Source organism: Polypterus senegalus, chromosome 2, assembly GCF_016835505.1.
Source record: "Polypterus senegalus isolate Bchr_013 chromosome 2, ASM1683550v1, whole genome shotgun sequence".
NCBI classification, from domain to species: domain Eukaryota; kingdom Metazoa; phylum Chordata; class Cladistia; order Polypteriformes; family Polypteridae; genus Polypterus; species Polypterus senegalus.
In genome coordinates this window covers 209,863,585-209,881,492 of record NC_053155.1, presented here as the reverse complement: position 1 = coordinate 209,881,492, position 17,908 = coordinate 209,863,585, and the positions used below count along the sequence as shown (strand labels likewise).

At 36.7% G+C, this 17,908-nt stretch overlaps 1 non-coding gene across 1 annotated transcript; it reads right to left on the bottom strand.

The window, feature by feature from the left end:
* Positions 1 to 17,372: 17,372 nt before the first annotated feature.
* On the bottom strand, positions 17,373 to 17,534 carry LOC120524720. Its single transcript, XR_005632838.1, has one exon. It is a non-coding gene; the product is annotated as a U1 spliceosomal RNA (small nuclear RNA).
* Positions 17,535 to 17,908: the final 374 nt, after the last annotated feature.

The window sequence follows — 17,908 nt, the reverse complement described above, 5'->3', positions numbered from 1 at the left end:
TTATAATTATAACTATCAACGTAATAATAAGCTGCATGGCAACAACTCTTGGGGAATAGGAAATTAAGACCTAAACTATTTCACTTCCAGTTAAGACTATAAAATGACATCAAAAACTCAGAATCAGTGTCTCCATGATGGGACAGTTAACCGTAAGCTGGAATGTTAAAGGCCTGAATCACGAATTAAAGAGAAAGAAAGTACTTGCTCACCTAACAGGTCTAAATGCTAAAATAGTATTTTTACAGGAAACCCACTTACTAAGTAAGGATCAGTTCCGGCTGCAAAAGACTGGACTGGCCAAATGTTCCATTCTAGTTTTACAAAGAAAACTAGAGGGTGGGAATTCTCATACATAGAACAGTACCATTTGTAGCATCAGATGTAGTATTGGATCCTGAAGGGAGATATGTGATGGTCATGGGAGACTTATCTAACTGTAAAATGATTTTGATAAATGTTTATGCACCTAATGTTGATGATAAGGAATTTATACAAAATTTATTTGCATCCATTCCCAATCTGAACACTCATAAACTTATAATGGCTGGGGACTTTAATTGTGGTTTAAATCCACTTTTAGATAAGACTTCCTCCACAGGGGGAACGGCAACTAACACCGCAAAGATAATTACAAAGTTTATAACTGATCACAACTTATCAGATCCCTGGAGGTTTTTAAACCCAAATTCAAGAACATATTCTTTCTACTCACCAGTACATCATTGCTACTCAAGGATTGATTACTTCTTTATAGATAATAACTTCTTGCCTAAGATTAAATCTTGTAAATACGATGCTATTGTTATTTCAGACCATGCTCCGATGATCTTGGAGCTGAAATTACTAAGCCCCATACACTCACCCTGCAGATGGCGCCTCAACCGCTTCTATTAACTGACGAGAATTGTACTGAATTTATATCCAAACAAATCAATTCTTTCTAGAGACAAATACATCCCCTGAGATCTCTGCAGGAATACTCTGGGAAACTCTTAAGGCCTTCTTAAGAGGACAGATTATCTCATATCTTTCCCACAGAAATAAATCCGAAGCGAAGAAAGTAGCAGAGATAAAAGCGAAATTACTAAAATAGATGAAGAACATGCCAGACTACCAAGCGAGACTCTACATAAGAGGAGGCAGGCTCTACATTCAGAATTAAACCTCTTGACAACTAAAGAAACTGAACAACTAATTTACAAATCCAGACATCATTATTATGAACATGGAGAGAAAGCTAATAAGCTTTTAGCAACAAATTCACAAGCAAGATGCATGCAACGCAATCTCGTAATCACTAACACGAACGGAGATAAAATCATCGAACACAAAAATATAATGTACACTTTTAGAGACTACTATAAATCCCTATATACTACTGAGTTTAAAGAAGACAATATACAATCTAATGCATTTCTGGATACATTACAGATACCACAAATTGACGCTTTTAGTGTGGAGGAACTTGATAAACCTCTGTCATTATCAGAATTACTGGATGCTATAAAGTCACTCCAAGGTGGAAAAGCAGCAGGCCCTGACGGCTACCCTGCAGAGTTTTACAAGAAATTCTCCGCTCAGCTAGCTCCCTCCTATTAGCAACATTTACAGAAGCCAGAGATAACCAATCTCTTCCACAAACCTTTCGCCAAGCACTAATCACTGTCTTTCCAAAACAAAATAAGGACTTATTACAATGTGCATCATACAGACCAATTTCACTTCTGAATAACGACGTTAAAATACTCTCTAAAATCATAGCTAGAAGGATGGAGAAAGTGCTCCCTCAGTAATATCACAAGACCAAACTGGATTTATTAGGGGCCGACACTTATCTTCAAATCTTCACGCCTGTTTAATGTAATATACTCACCAACTAAATCAAACACCCCAGAAATATTATTATCATTGGATGCAGAAAAAGCATTCGACATGATTGAATGGAAATACCTTTTACTATTTTGGAGAAGTTTGGGTTTGGCCGAACATTTGTGCATGGATTAAATTACTGTATACTAACCCAGAAGCTTCAGTTTGCATCAATAACATTTGCTCAGACTACTTTAAACTAGAGCGTGGCACAAGACAAGGATGCCCTTTGTCACCACTGCTGTTTGCAATTGCCATTGAACCACTGGCAATACATTGTCGAAATACTGATCAGATAAAGGGGATTAGCAGAGAAGGACTGGAACAGAAAATCTCATTATATGCAGATGACATGGTACTGTATATATCGGACCCAGAAAATTCTGTGCCTGCAGTCTTAGCAGCACTCACAGAATTTCAAAAGCTCTCTGGTCTCAGAATTAATCTGAATAAAAGTGTACTCTTTCCGTGAATTCTCAAGCATATAATATTAGATTAGACACCCTACCTTTTATCATTGCAGAACAGTTTAAATACCTAGGGGTAAACATCACAAGTAAACATAAAGCTCTATATCAACAAAATTTCGTCTGCATGGAAAAAATTAAACAAGACTTGCATAGATGGTCAACCCTTCATCTCACACTAGCTGGAAGAATTAACACTGTTAAGATGAATATTCTTCCTAAGCTCCTTTTTATTTCAAAACATACCAATATACATTAATAAATCATTCTTTAAGCAATTAGATTCAACAATAACCTCATTTATTTGGAATTCTAAACATCCACGCATCAAAAGAGCGACCCTACAAAGACAAAAGGCAGAAGGCGGCATGGCTCTACCTAACTTCCAGTTTTATTACTGGGCGGCAAATATACAGTCGATAAGAACCTGGACACAAATAGAAGAACATACACAGGCATGGACCGCAATAGAAGTAAAATCCTGCAGTACTTCTTTGTATTCCCTGCTCTTTGCTCCAATAAACACACGTTATCGGCAATACACTAATAACCCAATTGTGCTCCACTCACTTAGAATCTGGAACCAATGTAGAAAGCATTTTAAGACGGAGAAGCTTCTTTCTGTGGCACCCCTGCAAGAGAACCACCTCTTTCAACCTTCACAAACATATGCAGTTTTAATATCTGGAAAAATTTGGAATTAACTTGCTTAGAGATCTTTATATAGACAACGTCTTTGCATCCTATGAACAATTACATTCCAAATTTAACATTCCAGCTACAAATTTCTTTCACTATCTTCAAATCAGGAACTTTGTTAAACAGAACCTTCCAGATTTTCCTCATCTTGCACCCTCATCCACGCTGGAAAAAATATTGCTCAATTTTGAGGAATTAGACTCCATCTCTACAATATATAAAATCATTTTACAATCCCTTCCTTTCAAAGATCCAAGAGGACACTGGGAAAATGACCTCTCAATTAACACTAGAATTACCAGAGCCTACAAAAAAACTCGTAATTCCGTCCAACCTTAAACTGCTTCTTAAATCCCTTCACACCTCCCCACCAGCGCCCTTTGTCTTCTAAATGTGCTGATAAAGAGAAGCTTGGAGCAGCCGGCTATTCCATCCCCCCACCAATTTAGAACATGCACGAACTTCAGCTTGATTGAGTATCTGGGAGTGAAGTGGAGTTTTAGAGTGGAAATAATAGATCGTTGTTTGGAACACACGCATTTCATGTTTGTTCAGTTTCTACAGTAATCTGTGTCAACACATTGTTAAAACAGAAACGTTTTTTTATATTCTAGTAGTAGATGACAAAATGTAGGCATAAACTATATATTGTATGAAGCCTGAAGTCCAAATAGCAAACAAACATTTTCACAAGAATAACACAATTGCGCTTTTATTCAAAAATATAACTGCAGAAACCACAGCATAGAGAGAAGTGTGTACATTGCTTCTTACAGGAAAAGGCGATGGAAAAAGTACACTTGAATAAAAGTGCACTTTTGTTATACTTTTACACCAATATATGTTCCTGTGTTTGAATGACACGGGCAGATGGGGAGTGTCTGATGATTGCATATAGCGCCGAAGTTACTGCTTTTCCCCTTGGGTGTGTTTGGTGTTAGTATGCATCGTGGTACACTGCAGAGCTATAGCGCGTCTTTAGCGAAAACAGCCGTGTCAGATGGGGTTGTATGGATTGATTCTGAACGCGACTGAGAGAATGAAAAGTGAATAAAAAAAAAAAAGGCTAACCTTTACAAGGATCATAAATTGCACCGTCTGTTACAGACTGAAATCAAATGTATGCTTTTATTCTAAAACAGTAAGACTAAGAGCAGTTTGCTTCTCAAAACGGAGTGGCGCAGGATCAAACTCGTGACCCCATGATTCCCAAGCGGGGGCTGAGTCTATTGAACCACAGAGGCAGTTACAACAAACTGGTGTCAATGTCGCATGTTAAGGCGGCTTTTTGTTTCTGCAGTTATATTTTTGAATAAAAGCGCAATTGTGTTATTCTTGTGAAAATGTTTGTTTGCTATTTGGACTTCAGGCTTCATACATTATATAGTTTATGCCTACATTTTGTCATCTACTACTAGAATATAAAAAAACGTTTCTGTTTTAACAATGTGTTGACACAGATTACTGTAGAAACTGAACAAACATGAAATGCGTGTGTTCCAAACAACGATCTATTATTTCCACTCTAAAACTCCACTTCACTCCCAGATACTCAATCAAGGCATGAGCTGGGAAAAGTTTGTGCATGTTCTAAATTGGTGGGGGGATGGAATAGCCGGCTGCTCCTAGCTTCTCTTTATCAGCACATTTAGAAGACAAAGGGCGCTGGTGGAGAGGTGTGAAAGGATTTAAGAAGCAGTTTAAGGTGGGGACGGAATTACGAGTTTTTTCGTAGGCTCTGGTAATTCTAGTGTTAATATATCAGAAAAGGAGTGGAAAGTAGCAATGCAGAGAATTCACTCGAGCTCCATATGCGCAAAGCATACAATTATACAACTCAAAATTATATATCGAGCACATCTGTCTCGACTAAAACTCTCCAAAATGTTTCCAGGGCAAGATCCAACCTGCGAACGTTGCAACCAAGCCCCAGCCTCACTGGGTCACATGTTCTGGGCCTGCACCAAATTAGCATTATTCTGGACAAAAATTTTTAATTACCTCTCAGACAGCCATGGACTCACAATCCCTCCTAACCCATTAACAGCTGTGTTTGGGGTTCTTCCTGAGGGGCTTAAAGTGGAGAAGAACAAACAAATTGTGATTGCATTCACTACACTGTTGGCACGCAGACTTATTCTGATAAACTGGAAGAACCCAAACTCTCCTCTTTTAAGTCAGTGGGAAACTGATGTGTTACACTATTTAAAATTGGAAAAAATCAAATACTCAGTTAGAGGATCTGTACAGACTTTTTTCAAAACATGGCAGGATTTAATCAGTAATATTTTAAAATAAGTTTATAAAGCACAGAGAATTTATTAATTTAGGTATTTTTACAAGCCTTAAATTTTACACCGTTTGGCTTGCTCTCTCTCTCAGGGGTGGGGATCGATCTGTTCTTAACATAATTCTTTTTTTTGTAAAAACTTGATTGCTATGTATTGATTGTAATAAAAATAATAAAAAAAAAATATATGAGCTACTTATTTGCATTACATAGTTACATAATACTATAACAAATAATGAATAAAAACAATTGAATAGAATCCTGAAAACAAAACTGATCTGTAGAGATAAAAATGACTAAAACAGTGGTATTAAAATAAAATAAAGAAAAACATCGTTTGTCCCCTCTTTGGAAAATAGCAGACATTTTCTTCCTTGACACCTCTGAATTCTCTTAAAGTACTCTATACCTTTCTTCAACAACAATTTACACCTGTATTGTCTCTGTTCATTTGTTCATTCTTTTACTTACTGTATGTTCATTATGTTTATCAATCTTAATTTTTAGTTTTGTCTGTGTGTATAAGCTGCCTTTTTTATACTCCATGTGTTTTGTGGGTTGTCACCCAAGAGGCGAGGCCACCTGGCAATCACTGCCAAGAACTGCCCATTGCTCCATATATCTGGAGGGTCTTCCACAGTTCCTGGTGGTTCATTGTGAATCAGCTCTGGAGTCAGTGAGGTATTTGTGTTTTGCTGTGCTTGTGCCTTTAGAATATTTAGCAATTTTAACCCTTGTGCAAGAAAACTTTTAGTGCTTTTACCTTAAAGGGTGTGATAGCTTGATTTAGCTGTGAAAAAGCCTGTTAAGAAATTGTAAGATTAAAATATAATGTCTCTGTATACTGTACTATACAAGATAAGAAAGAGTGGAATGCTTAACATTTTAAATTGCACGTACATAATCTGGACTTTAGCCCTTTAGAATAAAGGAAATAATGTCAACAGCGTGTAATAAGCGTGTGCATGTAAGAAATAAGCTCTTCAATAAAGTATTGTGCATCATGATTAATCCATGCTTCTGAAAGGACCAATCAGTAAAAATATTAGCTTTATATCATATGTTGTGTAGGCCTATTCTGATAACAAAGTGGTTATAAATAAGATTTTTTGTTTCTTTTAGAAGACCATCACATCCGTCACACATCTGGCCAAAAGGGTGCAACCTTCTCATGAGAGGAACGCAAAAAGTCCTCTTATGCATGGCTTTCAGAAGCACTCAGCAATCAATGGATCGACCTCAGGATAGCTGAAAGGAAATGAAGGAATTCAAAAAGTCTCAGACAGACCTGGCTAAGTACCAGTCTCTTCTTACATCCTTTTCTTCTGCCACCATCAACGCTAATGTAAAGTTTAGACTAGAATTGACAGCACCACCAACACATGCTGTCTGTTCTCAGCTTTCACTTCCCGTCTTAACCCTATTGGTGATATAACCCTCTAGTGGGCATTTTTGTAAGTGTTTTTAATAGTACCTGCTTTGGAACTTCTATCATGACAACACCAAAGTCCTCAATCTCTTATTACTATGTTTAACTTTGAGAGATATTAGGACATTAAATTCAACATTGTTAAAAAATATCCTTATAGGGTCATATTGTTATGATTTTAAACAACATTCCATACATTGATTGCACCAAATGGGATGCCTCTCAAAATAAATTTTTCCAGCCTTCCATTTTCTAAACTGCTTAATAAGTTCAGTAGCACTGAATGCAAGCCAGAAACCAACAAGATGAATGCCAGTCCATCGTAAGGCACACGCAATGTACACCATCACAAAGGGCCAATTTAGAGTTGTCAATTAATATAACATTTTGTCACACACATGTGCTTGGGAGACAGTTTATGGGCCTGAATAAGTGTGATTATCTGTCAGACTAGAGCTTGGCACTATCAGCTAATACTTCCTCTCTTTCCTCCTCTGCAGACAATCACAAGGAAATCCCATTTGATGACCTCACTTCTGGTCCTGGCTGTCCTGACCTCACTTCCTGTCCAGGCTCTATATAACCTCTACCTTGATTGGTACAATTCAGTTCTCTATTTAGCTCGGTATGAAAAGATATTGTTTTCTTATTTTTCACTCATTGAATTTCAAGTTTATGGGTGGCTGCCCACACCCTTGGTCTTTGTGACTCTTTTAACAATCTATATCTTTATGATCAGAAATAGAAAAAAAACACATGCACATCGGTAAAATGTGCAAAGTCCATAGTGGAACCTTTTATGCAGAAACACCAAGCACAGCGCCAGTATGTCATTTGGTAGAGAGACTGAGAAAAAGGAAACCTGTAGTATATCATTTGAGGGAATAAAAGTGAATTTATTGTCAAAAAATGCAAAACAAAGGTCAAAATTTGTAACTCTTTTTACATTCCTGTTCCTACTAAAGATATGTCTCATGTTTGAGGGTTTATTTGCCATGAAGTCCCAAACTACATACTTAGGATAAAGAGGCTTGAGGCAATATATGAACCAACACCTATGTAGTGTTTGTTAAGGGGTGTTTGTCACTTTCCTCATTTTCAGCATTATTGCATATTTTAACTTTCAATTTTAGCTGACCAAAGCATAATACTAAATAAGACATCTGTGAAAAAGTAACACTACACTGTGATCCTTGCAGTGAGTGATAGAATGGTGACAGTAATAAAATGCAGTGCATATGGAATAAGACACCAGTGTAGTCCATGTGATAAGTAAAAAGCACAGAGACACAGATTAAGTGTTGGGGAGCCTCCTCGTATAGTGGTTCCAGGTTCCAGTACAGTCAAACAGTCATAAATCAACTCAATTATTTGGCAACAAACAAAAAAAATGATCCGACTTATATGGAGACTGTACAGGAACTTAGGTCATCAGACGGAGACCGGAAGTGAGGTATTATCTTGGAGCCGGAAGAGAAGTCTTCTTATTTCATCAGGATGATGGTGGATATTGGAGCATTATGTCGGGTAGGAATGCTCTTATCCTGACGTTTTCTGTGGATGGAAGGAGAGAAAAGCATTAGTGCCCCATTCCAGTTCCCCCTCTCTTGGTTTTTCACGTGCCATTCAGCCTTTTGACTGTCCCCTAATCGTGCGTGTGTGACATCGAGTACAAGGATATCAAAATACACATGTAGAGGAAGGGAACAACAATATAGCACAGACTATGACCCTTTGAGTCTGTCTAAACACAGTCAATATACTTTTTCTGCAAGAATGGAACAGAACAAAAATTATAAAAGAACCATTAATGAGAAGGAAAAATTGTCATTTACAAGTAACAGGCAGTTGTACTATCACAGAGAAAGTGAGGCAGAATTTTAATGAGAAAGGATCAAGAGATTTAACGTTTAGAAGGGTTCTTTAACTAGAAAAAATCAAAACAAATCTGTCATCAAGCCCAAGCATGTGCCAAAATCAAAAGGAAATATTAAGTTGTAACAAGTATGTCTTATAAACAAAATGCTCATGCCACTATGAAGATGGATGGATGGATGGATGGACTGTTAATGTTTTTGTCCATACATTTAGATAAATGGAAAGCCCCTGCACTGACCTGTATAACTGCTAACATCTGATGTCATAAGCTAATCATTTCCTATCATTCAAGTCTAATAAAATTGTACCTAAAAAAAAAAAATGGCAGCACCCATAACGAAAAAAAAATGATGTTGTGGGAACACATTAAAAAATGTTAATGTTGTTAAATAAAGACTTAAATGAATACCTGTTATCATAATAACTCTAGTCCAAATCACAACAAGGGAAAGTAAGTTTAAAAAAATGAAATATAGATATTAAAAATTTAGAACAAGACCAAACCACAACAGCAATGGCATTAGCCCTAATATTGATAGAAACAAAAATACCAAAATCTAATATGCAAACCAAACTCTCAGTCAAAAAATACACAATGTCCTGAATCCCTGGAAATATTTTTTTTATGAGCCAACATCATGGAAATGTTATACAACAGTATCCAAAGTCTTAGATGCTAGAAGCATCAGGGCTGGATTAACGATTAAGCAAAATAAGCACATGCTTAGGGCATAAAGGGAAGGGAGGCACCATAAAAATTTTCCATTGCCAGATTTACCATGGACCATATTGTGCAAAACAGCAAATAGTACAGCTGAACCAGATAACGCAAAAAAGGCCCTTTTGGTAGTTTAGACCTTTGGCAAGTACCTTCAGCTTTGAGTTTTGGTTTACTTTTTTGGGTTTTGGCATTTAAACATTTTAATCCTTTCCTGATCTTTACTTTTGATTTTTTTTCTCCTTTTCCACCTGACAATTATCCTTCATTTTGCATGTCATTCTGTCCAGTTATTGTGGCAGCACATCATAAGCCTTAACTCCTAACAATATTGACATCCTTTACCTTTTCAACAGTCAAGCTTTTTCCTCTGATCCTTTCCCAACTCCAAGTTCATCTGACTGTCAAGACAAAGACCCTTATAATCCTACACAGCAGAGCACCACCAGTGTCCTTCTTGGTGTCACAGACGACTGGGGTTCTGACCCGGCAGGTACGCCTAAATGGACCGGAAGGTCATAAGAATAGCTTCTGGGCCACAAGGGGGCAACCGCCCTGGAGAAAAAGGGTTCTGGACCGTTTGGACCCGTGGCCACCCACAGGGGGCAACTTAAGCCTCGAGGAACCTGGAAACAGTTACTTCTACCACACTCTGCAAGATGGCGGAGGAACCTGCCAGGGACTCCCGGAGTGCTTCCGGTGCAAAGGGCAGCATTTCCGCCACACCTGGAAGTGCTGCCGGAAGTTTGTCATCAGCCACCTGGAGCACATCCGGGTAGGAATGAAAGGCGCCGCCTCCCAGCAATCTGGGAGCTAGAGTCGGGAGAGGGAGCAGGACGAAGCTCCCAGGAGGAGATTGGCGGTCAAGGACAGAGTAAGAATAGAAGGATTATTGTGGTGATTGATTGCTGTGTGCATCGTGTGTTGTTCTGGACTTTATTCCTGTGTTTATTTGTGGATGAATAAACATGTGGTTTTTATAAAGATGTGGTTTCCAACTGGTGGTGTCCAGGCAAGTCTCACATTGGTTAGCCCTTGTCTCATGCAGGCGCATTCAAAGACTTCACTTCTTAAATGCCTCTGTGTAGTTGATGTTCACTGGACGATGTATAAACCACCACAAAGCAGTAAAGCAGACACACTGAGCTCCATTGTCTGTTCACTTTTATTATTAACAGGCTGAAAGACACAAAATATGAATGCTCAAGCTGTGGCAATACAATTTGTCCTCTCACAGTTACACACAATGAACACTTGTGATTGATGCTAATTTACAGCTCAATATAGCATACACTACTCAGTATACAAATACCAAACAATCAACACACTAGACATGTTAAGATAGAAAGCACAAAATATGAATGTTCAAGCTCTTGCCATACTATTCCTATTAAAAAAAAACACATTGGATGATCACATTAACATATGATCAAATTAATATAAAATAATTCAAAACACTTCTAAACAATTGCTGTCACATACAAACAAATCAACTCAAACAATTTTACATTTTTTAATTATTTACACTATATAGAGAGTACAGCGTTCTTACCACCCTCACAGTTACACACAATGAACACTGGGAGAGGCTCAAACTGATGACAAAACATAACACGGATAACAGATTAGGGAGCTACATGACAGAAAAACAAAGAACATAACAAATATTTTCAGGAACTGTTTAATATTTTAGACACCTTTTATATATGCAGAAAGATATTGAGGTATTGCTGCTATCCACTAGTGGTGTGGGTGATTTTCTTATTCTTTTATAACGCTAAGGCATCCCATTCAAATAATACAATCTCACCTGGGATGTATGTGCTAATATACTGTAGATTAGACTGCTCTTTTGCTTCCAGTCTTAAGTGAATACCAAAAGTTTAAACATCCCCATTAAAATTTTAGCCATCACAGGCTGGAATTTAGTTGATGCTGGACTGTTTTTGACTGAATTGGTTCTCACCATTTAGTGTTCAAAAGCAAGTAAGCTTCTTTGGGTGGATCAACATATCAGACTTGGAATTTTCAATCAGAAGAGATTCAATTCAGATAAATTGTTCCGCTTAGGACAAACGTTGTCAATAGCATCAGCATCACTGTCAGTTGGTACTGTGTTGTTTGGATGAGGAGCTAAATTGGCTTTGCACCAAATAAGAACAAATTATTTTACTTTCCTCTAAACAGATCATCTCACATTTCCTCACAGTGTTTTTGGAAGTTGAATGTGTCTTCTAGCAAAACGTGTACAGTTCTCAATGCTTATTTTTGTGAAAAAACGACTTACCAACTTACCCCACACCTCAGATATGTGTAGAAAATGTGAAATGGTTGTAAAACACTAGCTATGGTTTCTTACTGCCATAAATTCTTACACAGAATTCTTGACAAATGAATCTAATGTGAATGCTGTGAAGGATAAGATTAGGAAAATGAGCTGTGACCAAAAAATAATGGTGTGAACTGGCTCAGAAAATATATCAACCCACAGTTCATATCTGCAGTAGTGAATTTAATGAATGTATTTTGATCCTGTAATGTATAGGCAAGGACAGAAGGGTAGATAATGTGGATTCAAGCTTTCTCAAAAGTGTTCTTTATAAAATAAATACATATCTGGTTATATGGTATATTTGAGCTATCCAGGTTTGAGTTCTGCCTTTTGTATAGCTTATTCTTCATCATTTGGCTACTCCCGTCAGGGGTTGCCTCAGCAGGTCATCTGTCCGCATATTGATTTGGTAAAATTTTACATCGGAGGCCCTTCTTGACGAAACCCTCCCCATTTATCCAGGCTTGGGACCAGCATGAAGAAACACACTGGTTTGTGCATCCCCTGTGGCTGGGATAGTTCTGCCTTTTGTATATAATTTTTAAAAATGAAAACCCCAAACTTTTCAAAAGTATCTTGTTCTCACCATAAAGTAGCGTGAAGACAATGAGGTAGTATGAAAACATGATTATGTCACATTCATTTTGCCTAATAAACTTTATACAGGAGCCCCTCTCCTCTATTCAATAACCATACATGTAGTGAGGATGCACATACTGTAGCGAAAAATGACCATTATAAGGCCCTTTTCACATGGACCTCTGAACTGAGCGTTTTTCTGCCTTTTGTAGCATCAGATGAGCGTGGATTGAATGCGAGGGTTTTCTGCTCATTGCAGCAAATCAGACCGTTCACACAGGCTTTTACCACTTGTGTTCAGTCAGATTTACATTCGGACGGCAACAAAAAAACGTTGTTTGCAGCTTTTTCTTTGTGTCAATTTCTGCCAAATATCGTTCATTTAACATTGTGGAGGACTGGATATGTCCCATGACTATGTGTGTGTATATATATATATATATATATATATATATATATATACATACATACACACAGAGAGAGAGAGAGAGTATATACATTGTTGTGATGTAAGATTTTGCAAATAACTTACTTAACTTATGACAGGATTTGGGAGATGTGTCTTAAACCAGTTTGCCGAGTGTTTCTTTGCTAAAGTCTTTCTCTCATCCCCCAAATAAAGCCAGGTTAGCTTAAAATATGGTCTTGGAGGGGTGGCAGGTGTTAAAATTTTCTATTCCCCTATTGGTCTGAGGTATGGCTATTTGGAATTGGCTTGTCTCAGAGGCCTCTAAGTACCATGATGTCCTATTGGCTGTAGGGGTTGGCCAGAAAACTCATAAATTTGCTTGTTTTATCTCACTCTCTTTCTCTTACTAACATCTGAAAGAAGCTATCTCTTGCTAACCTGTGATGATGAAGACAACACAATGAAGAGCACAGCTCAGCAGCCATATTGACCAGGCTTAAGGCCTGTTCTGAAGAAAGCTGAGCACCAATGATGCCTTAACTAGAGACATCTTAAGTAACTACAAGTTTGTGTGTCACCTGAACTACACATCAACATTTAATCAGGTTGTATGGTTGCCAATATTCAAATGTACTTTGCATTTTATTATTATTTAGGAATATTATCAATAATACATTATTTTATGTGTAACTTAACTCCTGCTTGTCTTTTTACTACATCTAATTGCCTGAGGTTATAGATATAGAAGGGAAGGTGGGGATAAGTTATATACAATAATACCTTATAAACAGTGGTAAGTCTGTGGGATTCATATTAATAATACAATAGGGGAAAGTTGAGCAATATATATGTTACTCTACCAAGATAAAACATACATATACACACGTTATCATCAAACTAGTAAGGATAACAATGGAGAATTCAAAACATTTTGCAGGTTTGTGCTAATCAAGGTTATTATAGTTTTGACTGCTTCTATTAGTTTTTACTTCTATATTTTTTCTGACGTTACTTGGAAATTCAGTTTCGTTTTAGTTTTCCTTCATCATATATTTTTTTGTTTTAATTTAGTTTTTATTTCACAAAGACATTCCTATTTTATTTTTATATCTATTAGTTTCAGTTTTAGTTTTAGTAATTATGGTCTGGTTAAAGAGCTACTATGGAGTTCGAGATTTTTTACTGTAAATGTCTACAGCACACAATATATCTCACTCCAAGACAATGTGCTTATAATGAATTCCTTCAATATTGCATTCAAAAATCTCCCATACTGGGCTTCGTTGTTCTCCTGTGAGAAGTGGCAGATGAATTATTGTCAACAAAACACAGGCACCTGAGACACCTAAACTGAAACGTTACTCACACGTGGTTCTTCTATCCATAAAGGTTTTGTTGGCCAGCACATTCCGACTTCAAGAGTTTGAATTACATCTTGATATAGAAGAAGCACAAAGAAAGGTGGCACAGTAAATCACTTTCTATTTCACATGCTTTACATGCTGAATGAGTTTCTGTTTTAGAGTTTTTTTAATATGTTATTATTTTATTGCAGTTAGTCTTACCAGCTACTTTAATAGTTTAGTTTAGTTTTAGTTTTTCATTTCAGCTTTGTTAATTATTTTATTTCAGTTTATGAAAATGTTTTTTTAATAATAGTTTCAGTTTTGAGTTTAGTTTTTATTAACTATAATAACTTTGGTGCTAATGACATAACTTTAACAACTATGGATTATTAATGCCGGTGGCTGAGTGCATATGTGAGTACTGTCTGTACAGTATATTTGCATACTTCAAGGTGACAAGTGGCTGCTCTTCAGGGCTAACACTGTCTTGCATATTGGTTGACTGGCGTGTAATATGGTGTTGTACCAGCTTTTCTTTTTTGCAGTTCTTCATAGATTACACACACGCTGTGCAGTCAGAGAGTTAACACAGTAGCAGTGGAGTTGTTTTCTCCAAAGTCACCATATCAGGAGGATTTTTAACACAAGGAGGTCAATGATCAGGTCTAATAAAGCCAACTGATCCATATTTTGTGAATCCGATGAAGGATGAACCTCAAACCCCACAGGTTAAATGCACTCTGCACTCACAGCCTGATAACTGTGCTCTAAAGGTAAACACACAAAACTACAATGTGGACAGCAGGTTGGCGTTTACCAGAGGCAAACCAATGTGAATGTAGCATCGTATTGAAGTCAATTAAGCACCACTACAAAATGCAACTTAAACACATAGGTCTCTAAGAGCACATTCATTTAACCAAGAGTTAAACCCATGAGGCCTAAGGTTATAGGGTCGTTATGGCCATATGTACAGAGTACAATGAAATTCTTACTTATGTGTGCTATTCAACATGTCACCACTTTCTGAACACCACAATTAATGACCACTTATACCTTACCTCAAAGCTACTGTCTTCCTTACTTAAAAATCTCAGGTCTCAGACACAATAGGTTTCATCCAGTGCTATGCAAAGAATGTATTGCATTTTTTGTAAAACCAAACATCCAGTAATGTTTCAGGATAAATGAACAAAAAGTTAATCATAGCAATATTTAAATTTCATTACAATTAAAATACCATGTAAAAATTATGGGAAAGATTAAGCAGTCTGGAAAATTTTTGATGAAGCAGCAGTACAGAAAAAAGTGAGATTAACATCTGAAAATCAAAATTGTATCAAATGAGTTAGTTACTTTTTTCAAGAAATGCATAAAAATATCTAATTTGAAAGAGAATTAAAAGAGAAAACATAGGCAACACAGTGGAACCATGGTTTGAGCTGCTGCTTCATGTCAGGAATGCATTTGCTTTTATCCGGAATATTTTTAAATAATTCTTTTAATTCTTACTATCATTTGCATTGTTAATATTTTTATCATTACATTTTCACCCTGCTATTTTGTTTGGTGTTTTTCCTATGGAGAGCACCATTTTGTTCTGTATTTTACATGGGCCCTGCCATAGTGTTTACTATAGTTTCTTAACAAAAAGACCTCTCAGAGAAAAAAGCATTATTTAGGGTTTTCTGGTTTTGACTAGAAAAGATTTAAGGCTTAAGATTTTGATATATTGTATGTCTCGGTTTTGGCAATTAGTTATTTTTGATGTTTGCAAAATAACTTTAGCTTACCTGTTTGACTGTTGGTCTGATACACCCTTTGAATCCCACAACATTTCTCTCTTAGAATTTACTTTAAATAATCAAAAAAGCATTATGCCTCATAATTCAAACATCAATGGTTTCAAATCTCACACAAGTTATTGACTGCACCAATTTGTTTAGAAAAAGAACCAGGAGACAACTCATAACCAAAGCAACCAGCTGTGGGTCATAAACCAGAAAGTCATAAAATTAAATAAAAACAAAGGCCTGATGCAAGACAAAAAGGGTAGTCAAATAGAAAGGGTAGGAATTTGAAAACTAGTAGATACACATGTAACCAGAGCCAAAATATTCATTTTAAACAGAGGTAGAATCCATTGACCAGACATATTGTATGTAAAAACACAACAAAGGAATTAAAATTTGGGTTGAATCCAGTTAAGTACAGACAGAAAGTGAATGATACAACCCTCCTCAAACTTCTCAAAATGACAGTGTCCATAAAAAAGAAAATGGCATCTCAGGAGAAGGGTACTTGTTTTTAACATCATTAAAAAATATCTCACACACCAAAGTAGATATGACCATAAAACTCTCAAACAAGATCTGAGTAATTTTTAGAGGTCAAGGAAAATTTACAAAAAATTAGAAACCTGATCATGTGCTTCCTCTGGGGGGTACTCAGGGTACACCCATTATGTTGTGTTTCTTACATTTGTTAGCTGAATAGCCCATTCTCATCAACATTTTTCTAACATTCTAAAGTTTTATTATTTACACCTTACACTATTTGGATATTATGGGGTGCCAGCTTCAGAATCAGAATTCGCATTATTGGCCAGATACACTAATATGTACTAAGAATTTGTATTGATTGTTAGTGCAACATACAAGGACAACACAGAATACAAACGATAAATATATCAAGATAAAATATAAAATGATAAAATATGAAATAGTATGATTAAAATGTCCAGGCACCCTAGTGTGTAGGAATACATAGATACTGAATAGAAGCTCAGACCTGATTAGTAAGTATAACTGCATGTTGAAAAACAATTGTTTTGATTACAGGTTGTTTTAGTTATTATTGCACAAAGATGTTTGTTAGAGGGACCCCTTTGGACCAGGTGATGCCCTGGTAAGTTGGATCAGCAATGATCTTTTGTGTCCCTCTTCCTTACCCTGGACTATTGTTGGACTCAGTGTGTGATAAGTTACAGCCTATGATCCTTTCACAGGCTCCAGTGAAGCATTGCAGATTGGTCTTAGCCTGAACAGAGGCAGCACCAAACCAGACAGTTACAGATGAGATCAGAATGGAGTGATGGTTGTGTAGAAATGCACCATATTGCTTGAGGGAGACTGAATTTCCCCAGCTAATGCAAAAAGAACATTCTCTGATGGACTTTCTTAATAATGCATGTGATGTTGTTGTCCCACTTAAGGTTTTATGACAGCACAGTGCCCAGAAATTTAAATGATTCTGTTATCCACATTGCTGAGCCATTTGTAGCCAGTGATAGGTGAGTAGACGACTGATTCCTGAAATCTATGATCATCTCCTAAGTTTTTTTAATATTAATGTCCAAATGAGTGTAAACACAGTCCCCCACTACTGCAAATTATGCACTTGAGTTTCCCGCATTTGGAGAAATCACAGAGGTCAGTATACCCAGAGTGCAATGGATGAGCTTCTCCCTGGGGAAAACCACCTTGGTGATCACGGTGTCTCCCCTGTCAATGTATAGTGGGTCCATGAGGTCATTATTATGGCATCTACAGAGTCCAGTGAAAATCTTACTTGCATGTGCTAATCAACATGCAACACATCATCACTTTCCAGCGTCTTGATCAATGTAGCCACATTAGATTTTCCCTTTATGTACTGTTGATTAATTTGAAATTCTTGGTGAGTAAATAAATAAAAGTTATTAATTCCACTTATGAATTCAACTTATGAATATATTCACTTCAGTTGGCAGAAACGTTGATATCAATGTATATTTTGAAGCAATTTGCATACAGTATAAAAATCTACATCTACTGAGATTCATTTCATACTGGTAAAAAAGAAGTTAGTTAAACATGTTATGAAATTCCTGTACATGCCACATATTTCC